Raw genomic sequence first — 13,333 nt, 5'->3', positions numbered from 1 at the left:
AGAGACCTCGTCTACAATCTCCCTTCCAGTGACTATCCTTGGGAGCGCGGTCCCGACGAGATTGTGATCTTCCAGGAGCAGCTCATTGCTGGCCTCTGTCTTCCTCTGCATCCTCTGATAGTGGAGGTTTTGAACCACTTCAATGTTACTATTGACCAGCTTCACCCCAACTCAATCTGAAATGTAGTTGGGACTATTTCTTTATTTTATGAATATTGTCTTCCCCTTAACCTTGACATCTTCTCCACCATTCTTTCCATTAAAAATGCTTCTCCTGGAGCGCCTCCAGAAAGGTGTTCCTATTATTTTTCTCCCCGTCCCGGCTTCAAGCTCCTACACGAGCTGCCGAACAGGATCCCGGCCTAGAAGCGAGACTATTTCGTAGTTTGCAACCCCGAAGGGTGGCCCTTCCCAACTCACTGGAGGGTCGCCATCCAGGATTCGGGTGTTGACTTGGATCCCAAAGTTCGGGAAACGCTGCAATTCTGGGTAGCGGTTGGCTCCCATTGGTCGGACTACTTGACCGAGGACAAGCTCACGCAGGCTGGCCTGAGCCCAGGTAGGTTGCCTTTTAGGTTGCGTAGTGCCTTGTAATTTTTTTTTACTAGACTAATGCCTTGTGGTTTTTGGCAGCCATCATGTCTGGTGTAGACGCGCGTCACCTTCTATCTAGCAACCAGAAGCACAGGGCGAAGAGGTCGCACCCTAACCGAGCTTCCACTTTTGGGAGCGCTGAGTTCGAGGCTACCGATCCAGCCTTCGCTCCTCCACCGCATGAGGTCCCACCGGTCCCGTTCGAGGGGGCAGCCACGAAAGGTGGCACAAAAGAGCCCGAGCTCCCAGTGCAAGGGCAGTTTCCTCCGTCTGAGCAATCCCACCCCTTTGCTTTCCAACGGTTCCCTACCGGGAACTGGGAGAGTGTCACCAACTTCACTATGGCTTTGCGAAGGAGTCGGAAGGCAGTCTCCCACGAGGAGGTCGCCAACTGGGGAGGAATGGACCCCAAGCTGCTCGCTAGGCTAGCCTCCGCCCATTGTATGGTGGTAAGTGACTACTTTTTTCTTCTTTTCCCTTCTTCTTCTTCTTTTTTCTTTTCTAACCTCGGCCTTTTGTTGGCAGGTGAACTCCGCCATCCATGCCATGGCCCTCCATACCAACATTCACTCCGGCGATGCTCTCACTCAGAGGTCAACCATGTAGAAGCTTCAGGGCGAGCTCGACCGGGCCCGAGGTGAAGTCCTTCGGGCTCGAAAGGGGAGCGAGGCCCAGGAACTGCTCGTCCGAGACCAGGAGGCACAGATCGCCCAACTATCTGAGGAGAGTGCTCACTACCGAGAGGAGTCGTCGAGGGTGGCAGCGGAGAGGGAGCTTCTTCGCCAACAGGTCTGGGACTTGGAGTCCACGCTTCCGGATTGGTCTCAGAACTTTGACACCATGGTGGAGGCTGAGCAAGCTAAGGTAGTGTGGGACTTCAAGGACTCCCAGGAGTACCATGACCTCCAGGTGGAGTATAGCTCGAGCTCCTGTCGTTCTGGATTTAAACTCTGCCGCTGGCTGGTCCGAAAGAAATTCTTTGAACTCAACCTCGATGGCATAACAATGAAGGGTCTGGATCTAGAGACAGTGGATCTAGCGGAGGAGGAGGAGCCTAACTCCCCTGAGGATGACGAGGATGTGGAAGTGATGGATCCCTGAGGCTGGTTGTTGCTCTTCTGTTGTCTTTTTCTGAATGGATTCTAGTGGTTCCCGGTAACCTGATTTAAATATCTCTCTCTTTTTTTTTTTTGATGAACTCTTTTGGGCGGTTGGGCCCTACTTTTTATTTGTTTTCTGTTGAACTTTTCCTGGGCTGTTAAGCCCGGTTTTTTGTTTATAGTAATGAAATGTTTTATCTTTTTCTGCTAAGTATTGTGTGCCCTTTACTTTCTACCGAAGCGATTTTATCACATGAGCTATTAGAGCTACATGTACGGTGTAGGATCTTTCAGTAGTTGCTACCCCGAGCTGTTCCTCCATACTTGAGGTCGTTTTTATGGTATACCCCAAGGTGGTTATCATAGTGAGCTCGAGCTGTCCCTTATCGAGTTCAACTGGTATACCGAGGCGATCTACACTCCATAGGCTCACGTCCGAGCTGCCTATGCCTTTGGTATTAATACTTAGCCATTGCCGATGAAACAGTTAGGTCTTTCACAGTGCCGAGGTCTTAGTTAGCTCGGTGTTTTAGCCCTTAGGCGGAGGGAGTGACTCAGTCCACTCTTGGAGTTTGCCCATGCCATGGGTTTTAGAGAAAAAAAAGAAAGCTCTCTGCGAATTGAGATTAGATCTCATTCACACTCCAGAGAGAAGAGAAGCAGTTCAGCCATCTTCGTCCCAGGAGTTCTCCTCTAGCCGCCGCCGTTCCCTCTTGCAAGATTTGATCTTTGCAGAAAAAGGAAGTCAAGAAATCAGTTCTTGACATCAGTCCTGCAGAAAAGACTGAAAAAGATTCGTGTTCAGAGTTTCCAGAGGGTTCTTGCGAAGGATCCAGTGTGTAGGACGCACCCTGCTGGTTCCGTTCCACCCACAACTGTGTCATCTTCAGCAGGAGCGGATTTTAGTGTCTTCTTTGGGCGTGAACACCAACTTTGGGAGATTCTGTTTCTTTGGATCAGGTATAATCCTCCCTTTTTTTCCTTTTGGTTCAGATCTGGTTCAATTATGGTTCAAGTAGAATCCTTGAATATTGTATTCTAAATTTAGGGAATGCGATTCCTAGTTGGGAGAAGGTAAAAAAATTTTTGAAATTCGCCCACCCATTCCGCAACCTTTATGGCGTCCATTTGATGGATCCTACCATTCTTTCACCATGACCCTCAGTGGGGGGCTGCAAGGACTGCAACTCACGCACCAACCGCCTGACAATGGGCCCAACTGGCACAGCTGAGGGATCCACACCAAAAACCTCCTACGATGAGATGAATTACAAATGATTAGCACAAGGAAATAACCATAATAAGAAAACCAAAAAACTACCCACATTACCTTTACCATTTCACTCACAGCCCCTTCAGATGGGACTTGTGGGGTTTCCGCATTAGGTTGAGCGTCATCATCCTCCACTCGCTTCAAAACAAACCGTAAAAAGATTAGCAAAGCCATGGCACAATAATCACAATAGTAGTAAAGCAAATACATCAAATATGCTATAAAATATTAACAAATCAATCTTCATGGGCTCCCTCCTATGTGGACGGGGAGACATTTTCTTCACACGCCCACCGGAAAAATGGATAGAAACAACTTAATCAGGGGGGGACTAGCACCAAAAACTATCCTAATTCTTTGTCGGTTGCATCTCTTACTTCGGGCATCGGGGCTGGGGGCTCCTACTTGACCTCTTCAAGATCTGCTTGTGGAGAACCCCTACCTTGATCCTCCCCATACCAGGATGATGCAACATTTGATTCAGGGGCACACTGTGCCCCTGGCATAGGCAGAACAAAAGCGCAAGGCACCTTCGCTGATCTGGCCCTCTTAGCAGCAGGGGGCAACTGACCTCACCTCTCACCAGAGCTGAGTGCTTACCCTTTCAAATAGCACAAAGGAATTCCTTCTCTTCTGAAATTAGAGGGCTCGGTTGAGGATCAGCCGATGCTTGCTCTTAGTCAGCTACGTGACCCAAAAGGGGAGCCATAACATGGTGAGGACGGGGAGTTGTAGATATAAATAACCGGAGTCCTCCGAATGATGAGCACATGTAGAAAAATGGAGGGACCTACAAGTCTGAACCCTCTTATACCCTACAATAGGGAACCGTAAGCTCCCTGAGAACACCAACTCGTGTCGTCGGGTCCAAAGCACATCTTCCCCTGCAAACCATAGAAATTACATGCCCAGGTCTTCGTACCCAAACTGACGGAGGGTCCAGTCAGGGCGATAGGCCATAACTTGTGCTTCGCCAGAGTAGTACAGGTATGTGATGACACTGGGTCATAGAATAAGACGCGCCATGCCTATGATAGGATGAGTGGCCTCTACCACACATTGTTGGTCTCCGTCCTCAAGAACAACGGTTTAAACACAGAAAGGCATGGAATGCCGAACAAACCGAGTATAGGGTCTCTACACAAGTCCCTCAAGGGACGCTAGCTTCAACTCGATCTCACTTACCCAGAGCTGCTTGAATCTTGTAGCATGAAGCTAGCACTTTCCACGGTAGACCCCCAATGATTGATCTTCAGTCTGGTCTCCCTCTAAAGTTGCGATAGTAGCATTCATAGGATAGAGACATCGGGTGTGACACTGAGGTCAAAACACTTGCACATGTACATAAATAGGAAGGGGCGAAGATGCAGTTGATGCATCTTTGACAACTTGGGTCCATCATCTAATGGACTGTGTCGCCCATCTGCTCGAACAAATACCCCAAAAACATTGATGCCAATGGAAGCTGATGACCGCTGACAATGAGCACGGTGAGCGGGACAAACACCATTCGAAGGCCATAATCAGGCAGCCTAAGAAAAAGGAAACGTGATGCGACATATAAAATAAATGTTGCAAGATGGCATTGGCTCTCTCCCCTGCGCACCATTACATCTCCCCTATCATTGGCCTCAAACTAATAAGCCACCCATGCTTCAAGTAGCATTTTACCCGGGATGTTGACTAGTCTACCTGAGACTTGAACTCAGCAATCTCCCTCATCAATTCCTCATAGAGCCCCAACAAATTGGTAGGGAGGGACTCAGGAATCTATAGGTGATGGGCAGATACCAAGCCACCGACTAGTAACGCCAATAAGGCAACAACATCCTCCACAATGATACCAAATTCACTGAACGCACCCACAAACGTGTGAGTACAGCAACACTAGTGATCCAACAGAGATTTTACATAACTCACTCTCTCCTTACTAGTGAGATCAAGAAAACAATCTACAAAACATATATGATTGGCATTCCATAAAACCAGCAGAACATTGGATTCCCCAAGATATGACGTGCCCAACTAGAATAGCTAATTGGTGATTTCGAGCTATCAATCCTGGGCTCCTGACACCTACCGACCCAAACACCCATACAGACACATTAGCTCACTCCCATCAACAGCATCAAAACCCGCATCCTTCCCCCTTGATGCTGGCATAGGGGTCCATAAGCCCTTACCACCATCGACCACCCTGGCCACTTTACATTTAGACAACATTTCTATTGTATCCACAACTTTAACCAACTTAAAATATCGGCACTCGGATTTCTTTTGGCAATGATCCATTGTCAATGGACAAGGAACAAAGAAGGAAATGGACAGAGAATGGTTTCTAGAGAGGTAAGGACTGAAACAAAGAGGGCAAACTGATCGAGAACAATAGAGCAAGCAAAAAGGAATGCTAGCATGCCTACCACTCTTTTATAGAAGCCTCGCATGCGTTAGGAATCCTAAATGGCGCTGAGGAAGACAAAACAATATGATTGCCATTGCCCCGTCGTCGCTTAACAAAACTTATACCCCCAATAGGGTAGGACGACCGACGCATTAATTCAAAAATGGTGCCACGTTGGCAACCGCCACTTTAAATATCACATCCACCCTTCGAGCCACACGCATGAGCGTAGCGCATTAATGCACAAACAATAGTTATGAGAAAGCCCTAATGATGGTTGACATGTCATATGTGCATAACGGCTTCGCCATCAATACAACAGTGATCTTATGCGAAAAGCTACCCAAACAAAACACTCCTACTTCACACCATGTATTCACGTGGGGCAATACTTCACCAAAGATAGGGGGCAGAAAATCAAAACCACCACTTCATCTGTCTTTGGCAAAGCATTAAACTATCATGGAACAAGGGGTTAACCCTCAAAAGGGATAACTTCCCCTAGCCAAAGGGGGGCTGGAAGCCTGGTCTCTGATGTCTAACACTTGTCTTTTGACAATTCACTTCTTGCCAATAGACAAGGGGCTGAGAACTTCTCAAACAACTTGAGTACAGAGCTGCCTACCAACAGAAAGAAAATTATCAAAAGACAGGGAAGCTGAATCACAAAATGAATGAAAAACTAGCCCAAAACAAACACTCCAACTCCCATCTGAAAATATCACTAGCCAAATGCATGATTGCTCATTGACTAGTTCATAACTTGCCAATAAACAGGGGGCCTGATAACAGATCCAAATAAACTTTCTCCTACACACAGAGGATTTGATCAAGACAGGAATGATCACTAGACCGAATGCAAATGATCACTATACTTAACGCACAAAGATCAATAGGCTACAATGTCTTCAATCCCTTTCTACATTGCTCCATCACAAAACCTCAAAACAAATTAGAGAACAAAGATGTTTATCAGTAAGTTTCCACTTATAGATAAGCAAGGGGGCTAATGTAGGTACATAGTGGTCGCTTAGACCATTAGAGTATAGAAGGTGTTGAATTAATACCACATGGATGTTTGCGATGAGTTCACAACTCATTGGGTGTCTGCGATGAGTTCTTAACTCATCGCATGATTGTGACAAACTCGTACCTGAAACAAGTTGCGATGAACTTTGGCCACGGACTTGCGATGAGTTTTAGACATGTTCGACCCCATGATGAGCTTTGCACATGTGTGGATTTGTAATGGGCTTCAAAGTTATTGTAGAACCATGACAAGCGTAGGATCATTACAGACCAAGAACAAATTTTAGAAATACATGTCTCTAATTTATGCATGTGACAGAATGGTCTGTGGGCCTAATGAAGACACGCTAGGTAAATAATGATGTCATTTGTGCCTTGTCAGTTAAATGAGTCATGAAAGAAATAGCACATGTGGATTATGAGAATCCTCAGACGAAAGGAAAGTTAGTCCCGAAGATATCTCATAAGACACATAGCGAAACCCTGGTAGTGTTCCCTGACAACTGACAGCGAAACCAATATTCCCTTTCCTAGTGGGAATCAAATTATTTTAGCTCCTTCCTTGTAGGACCTAGGTATCCCTACCGTTTAGCCTACCTCCTACATCCGGTCTTCCTTCGTCTTTCAAGGAGACCCTCGTATGTAGCCTCACCACCAAACATACACTCTCTACCAACTGTCAATTTTCTTAGCATCATTCTTGGTGATTCACGGAGGTCTAGTAAACTAATGCATGCCTACCAGTGGCCTGTGGGTTGTTTTATCATGGCGAATGATTTGCAATCACCCAACTACACTATAGGGGCAAATGCAGTTTTAAGGAAAGTGACCAAGTGGCATGACTTAGCCCTCCTTCTCTCTACAAGTTCTCAGTTTCATAGTTCTGCAATGCTACAATTTTGCAAGTTCTGAGTTCAGAAAGAAATTACTGATAAGTTCCATTCTGCCTTCTTTAGTATTTTTCAACAATCTTAAAACTGCATTTATGGAACCTATCTCTGCTAACACCTTCATGAGGAATCGGATACTGTCAACAGTTCCTGATTTCTCTAAGATTAAACCTTTCAATGGAACCAACTACAAGCATTGGAGACAATGCCTTCTATTTTCCTTAGAGTAGTTAGGGTTAGCCTTTGCTTTGACTGAACCGGACCCACTAAACATAGAGGAACCAACCCGTTCTATTATTGTAGAACAGTGGACTATGGCCGACTAGACCTGTTCATGGGTGGGGCCGGGCTGAGCTTTTACTCTTCAAAATAGAAATTTCTTAGGCCCAAGCCTGGCCCGACCAATGGGCCTACAGCTTGGGCCCGAGCTCGAATCGGAAGCCCGACCTAATAGAAAGATTGGAATTTTTCCCTATTCAAATGGGCATTATCTATTTTAATTCAGATAGTTTTTTCCCTATTCAAATGAGCAACAAACCTACAAGATGGTTTTTTTTTCCCTTTCTTTTACGTTTTAAAGCACAGTTTTACATTCTCAAGTCAAAAAATCTATTCAAATGGACATAATCCATTTTAATTTCATTTTTTTTTCTTATAATCAAGTGAATCAACCTTCTTTAAGGTTGTTTAACATATTCCTTGTTGTTTGGTTGTTTCTATACAACCAAGGCAAACCTGAAATAAAACATATGATAATCCATTTTAACTCCTACAAAGAATCCATTTTAACTCAATGTTTTTCTTACAATCAAGTGAATCAACAACCTTCTTTAAGGTTGTTTAATATATTCTCTGTTGTTTGGTTGTTTCTATACAACCAAGGCAAACCTAAAATAAAACATATGAGAAAAGGAAAACCTAAAAATAAAACACATTAGACCAAATCATATAGCTTCATATTCCTACAAATAGCATGACATACTAAAACTAAATTCATATAACTTCAAGTTCATGTTCCTCCAAAATCATAAAAAAAATCTGAATAAGACAAACAAAATCCACAAAACATGTTCTCCATCCATTCTTGAATTCACCAACAAGATGGAATATTCCAACTCTCAAGTCCCAAGCCATTCTAAAAAATAAAATAAAAGACCACTTCATTGCCCATATCAAACAAAACATGTTTTATCCATCTCCATTCATTCTTGAATTCACTAACAAGATTGAACATTCCAACTTCCAAGTTCCAAGCCATCCTACAAGAAAATAAGAGAAATTCAGTACCCATATCACATATGTAATTTGTTATCATGTCAAATGAAAAATAAATAACGAAAATATATGCTATTATAATACCTAAAACATATCATCAAGTCCAGCATTATCATTATCATCATCACTTCTATTTGATCCTTCATCCTCTTCTAACAAGCTTGATCCTAAAGAAGCCCCTAACAAGCTTGATCCCCCTGCATACAATTGAAAAATCTATTAGAAAAAATTCAATGAATCATATATTTTAATAAACAATAAAAAAAATTACCTAATACAAAGCCTTGTGCACAGAGCCAATCTTCAAGACAAACCAAAGCTTGAACTGTCTTGGATTTAAGTGAACATCTCTAAGGATTGATCACCTTCTTTCCAATGCTAAATGCGATTCAGATGCAACTATGGAAATAGGAATAGCCAAAATATCTCGAGCCATTGATGTCAATTCAGGATACCTAAGTGAACTCTTACCCCAAGACTCCAAAACATCAACATCTGCCTTGATATCAAGGTTTTGTTCCTCCAAGTAAAGGTTCAACTGAGTTTTTTTACTTTGAATCTTTTGTTTTTTGAATTCAAAAATTGCTCATAATCCTCAAACCCATCACCATCATCATTTCTCTCACCCATGTCAAACTAACTAAAATATCCAATAAAGGAGGTGGAGGAAAAATTTTCTTTGTATTCATCAAACAAATTATGGAGAGTTTTAATTAAAGCATTAACATGCTCCTCGGCATCATTCCCATAAAGTTTATCAAAACAATACTCCACTAACCTAATATTGCAACGAGGATCCAACACAGCAGTACAAGACAAAATCATACTATATTCAGCCCAATATTTATCAAATTTCTCCTTCATATTTTTAACCATGTCAATCATAAAATTCTGAGATTCCTTACTCACTAACATTAAAATGTCTATGAATCATCCACACTCCCTTGAAGTAAATGTTTGAAGTAGGGTACTTAGTGGCAGAAAACATGCAAGTAACATCATAAAAAACCTTTAAGAATTTGTGAAGCTTATCCACCTTTCATCATTCTTCTTCCGAAAGCATAAACATTTTGAAAATATTATCCCTTTGCCCCCAATGTTGTAAGATTTGCTTATAATAAATGGCATGTTCAAGCATCAAATAAGTTGAATTTCATCTCACACACATATCTAACCTCAATCTTCTAGTTGTGTTTAAGTGAAAACTTTTTTAGCAAGTTCATAAAATCTATGCTTCCAGACAGCTGATTTCTTTATATTTTTCACACCATCACGAATCTTAGAAACTACATCATCAACAATGTCCAAACCAGCTTGCACAATAAGATTCAAAATATGGCTACAACAACGAACTTCGAAAAAATCACCACCACACACCAAAGATTGTATGTATTGAAGATCTCAATTTCAAAGAGTTAGCCATCACATCATTGTAACTAGCATTATCTAATGTGATGCTAAAAATTTTTTGATCAATATTCCATTCGCTTAAGCACATGGCCACCTCATCTGCTAAAGATAGTCCATCAAAAGGAGGTGCCAAAGCTTTAAAGCAAATAATTCTTTTTTGTAACCTCCAATTATTGTCAATCCAATGAGCTATTATACACATGAATTCATCATCAGTGTGCTCAGATCTCCAATTATCAGAAATTAAACATATCCGACTAAGTGTATTAGACAAATCACTTTTCACACCCTCTCTCTCTTTCACATAACTAGACATGATATCTCTTTTAGTAGCATGCCTACTCACATTTTTAAATTTAGGATTTATAGATTGAATAAAGAATCTAAAACCAAGTTCTTCAACAGTAGTAAAAGGGTGTTTTCCACATACAAGAAAAACTGATAATGCCCTATGAGACTCTTGTTGATCAAACTTGTAGTTTTTCAAAGAAGAACTCCCATCAGTGTTTAATTGAGTAGTTACTTTGTACTATCTAATATCCTGAATTGTACATCTAGGGCAAGGCTCTAAATGACGCTCCAAGTGAGTAGTTCCCTTAGTTCATTTACCTTGTAAGATTTTCTTGCAATGCTTACATCGTACCTTCTCTGAATTAATCTTTTTCATTTCTTTCCACACCTTAGATGTCAATCTTTTCTTAGTGGAAGTCTAGTCAAACTCTTGATAGTCATCATCAACTATATCTACTCCTGCAGCCGCACTTTCACTTGCCATTGACATGATAGTAATTATTAAATATAAAATAACCCGCATAATGAATTCTAATTTTATCAATAAGACAATCATATATTAAATAAAAAACTAAAAGAAAAATAATTTATCAAAAAAAACTAAAACAAAAATAGAGTCAATTTTATCTACTAAGAAATAGATGGGACCAAGTCAACAACATATCTGAATTCAATATAAATCAGAATTTATTTACATTAAAAAAAGAATATAAATTCAATATAAATTCTGAATTTGCAAAAAAAAGGAAACCCAGTTGCAGATTATTCAATATAAATTCTGAACTCAATATAAATCAGAACTTATTTACATTAAAAAAAGAATATAAACTCAATATAAATTTTGAATTTGCAAAAAAGAAAAAGAAAAATCAATTGCAAATTTGCAACATTACTAAAGCCAAATACAATGTTTTTGCTTTAGGAATTAGGATAATCAAATCTAACAAGCACTTTTGAAAGACAAACTAAGCCAATAAATATGTGTAGTGAATCCCTAATGCATCAGGTTATTTTTATCATTCTCTAACAAATCTCTAATAGCATTCAGACAAACAATAGCATTCAGATTTTGGACAAACAATAACATTCAGATTTAGGATAAACAATAGCATTCGACTATGTAAACAGAAAACACTAAATAATAATTTTGTAATACAATAAAAAGGCAAAGAGGAATCACCGCCAGTGATTGTGTTCGCCAGAGTTGAGTTCACGGTGAGCTACGATTTTAAGAGTGAAAAGTGTGTCAGTTCGTGTCTGAGAGAGAGAGAGAGAGAGAGGACTTACCGCCGCTGCTGGTGCTTGTATTTGCCACCTCGCTGGTGTTTGAGATTTGAAAGAGAAGAAGTGAGAAGATGAACGAGAGAGAGAGAGAGAAGGAGAAGACTCACCGCCAGAGTTGTTGCGTCGGTGAATGTTCGCCGCCTCACCGATTGTGTGGCTGCCTGAGAGTGTGAGGACTGAGGAGGATGTGAAGAGAAGAGAGGTTCGGCTAAGTGGAAAGAGGTCAAAGAGAAGGGTTCTTACTTTTTAGGCTATTAGGGTTTTTTAGGTTTAAGTCTATAGGTCTGACTAGGTCGGGCTCGGGCCGAGCTATTTTGGCAAATCCCGAGCACGGCTCAAACTTATTGTGGGTCGGGCTTTTTGGCCTGAGGTTAAGCCTACGGGCTCATTTACGTGTTCAAGCCCGTCTAGGGGCCGGGCTGGCCCGTCGGGCCACCCGACCCATGAATAGGTCTATGGCCAACCACCTCTACACAAACCATATCCTCAATTGCTTGTCCAATGAACTATACGATGTCTACTCTTCTTATAACTTTGCCTATGAAATTTAGAATAAATTGGACAACAAGTATGCTCTAGAAAATGTTGTGAATAAAAAATATGTGATTGCCAATTTCCTGTATTTTACCATGAAAGAAGACATGGACGTGTCTGCCCAAGTAGATAAGTTTCAAGTTCTTGTGGGAGAATTAGCAAAGGAAGGCATGATACTACTAGATGAGTTTATTGTCGGTTCTCTCATATATAAATTGCTACATACATGGAATGATTCCAAAAAGGTATGAATAATAAGAGGAAGGACACTACTTTGTATCAAGTAATGGTCCGATTTAAAATATAAGAAAAGAATAGAAAGAAAGATGAGGATGAGAAAAATCAGATTTCCAAAACCAATCTGGTTGAGGAAATGACTACAAAATTCAAAAAGAATCTAAATGTAAAAAATGATTAGAAATTCAAAAAGCAATAAAAGAAAGGAAATGCTATGTATGTGGCAAACCTGAGCATTACAAGAAAGACTATCAGTACCGAAAGAAGAAAGCCTCTAGGAAATCAAAGGTCAATTTGGCTAAGGATGTTATTGCAATCATGGTAACTGAAGCAAACTTGGTTGATAAATCGAAGGAGTGGGTATTGGACACTAATACTACTAAGCACATATGTGGGGACCGTAGCTCCTTCTATGAGTACACAACTCAGTCTAAGGTAGAGCAAGTCTTCATAGGAAACTCACAAACTTCGAAGGTCATCGACAAAGGAAAGGTGCTCCTGTAATTGACTTCGGGAAAAATCCTAATGCTGAATGATGTGCTGCATGTTCTAGAGATCAAACAAAATTTAGTGCTAGGAGCACTCCTCAACAAACTAGGACTGAAGCTCACATTTGAAGCAGATAAGGCTGTGTTGAATAAAAATAATGTATTTATTGGAAAATGATACAATGCTGGTGGACTATTTGTACTGAACATTTCTAATATTATTATGAATAAGAATGCTTCTTCTTCTGCTTATATGGTTGAATTGTTTGATATTTGCCATACTAGATTAGGACATTGTAGCGCTACTTTTTTAAAACAATTATGTAAATTAGGAGTTTTAAATGTTCCTATTAATTTTACAAATGAAAAATGACAAGTATGTGTAGAGAAGCAAAATTCACTAAGAAACCTTATAAAAATGTACAAAGAGAAACTGAATTATTGTAACTTATACACAGTAATCTAGGAGACCTTAAGTATCATGAAGCTAGAGGAGGGAGGAAAAATATATTATATAACTTTCATAG

Source organism: Nelumbo nucifera, chromosome 2 (assembly GCF_055504915.1).
Source record: "Nelumbo nucifera cultivar China Antique chromosome 2, China Antique-T2T, whole genome shotgun sequence".
NCBI lineage: Eukaryota > Viridiplantae > Streptophyta > Magnoliopsida > Proteales > Nelumbonaceae > Nelumbo > Nelumbo nucifera.
This window is presented reverse-complemented; position numbering follows the sequence as displayed.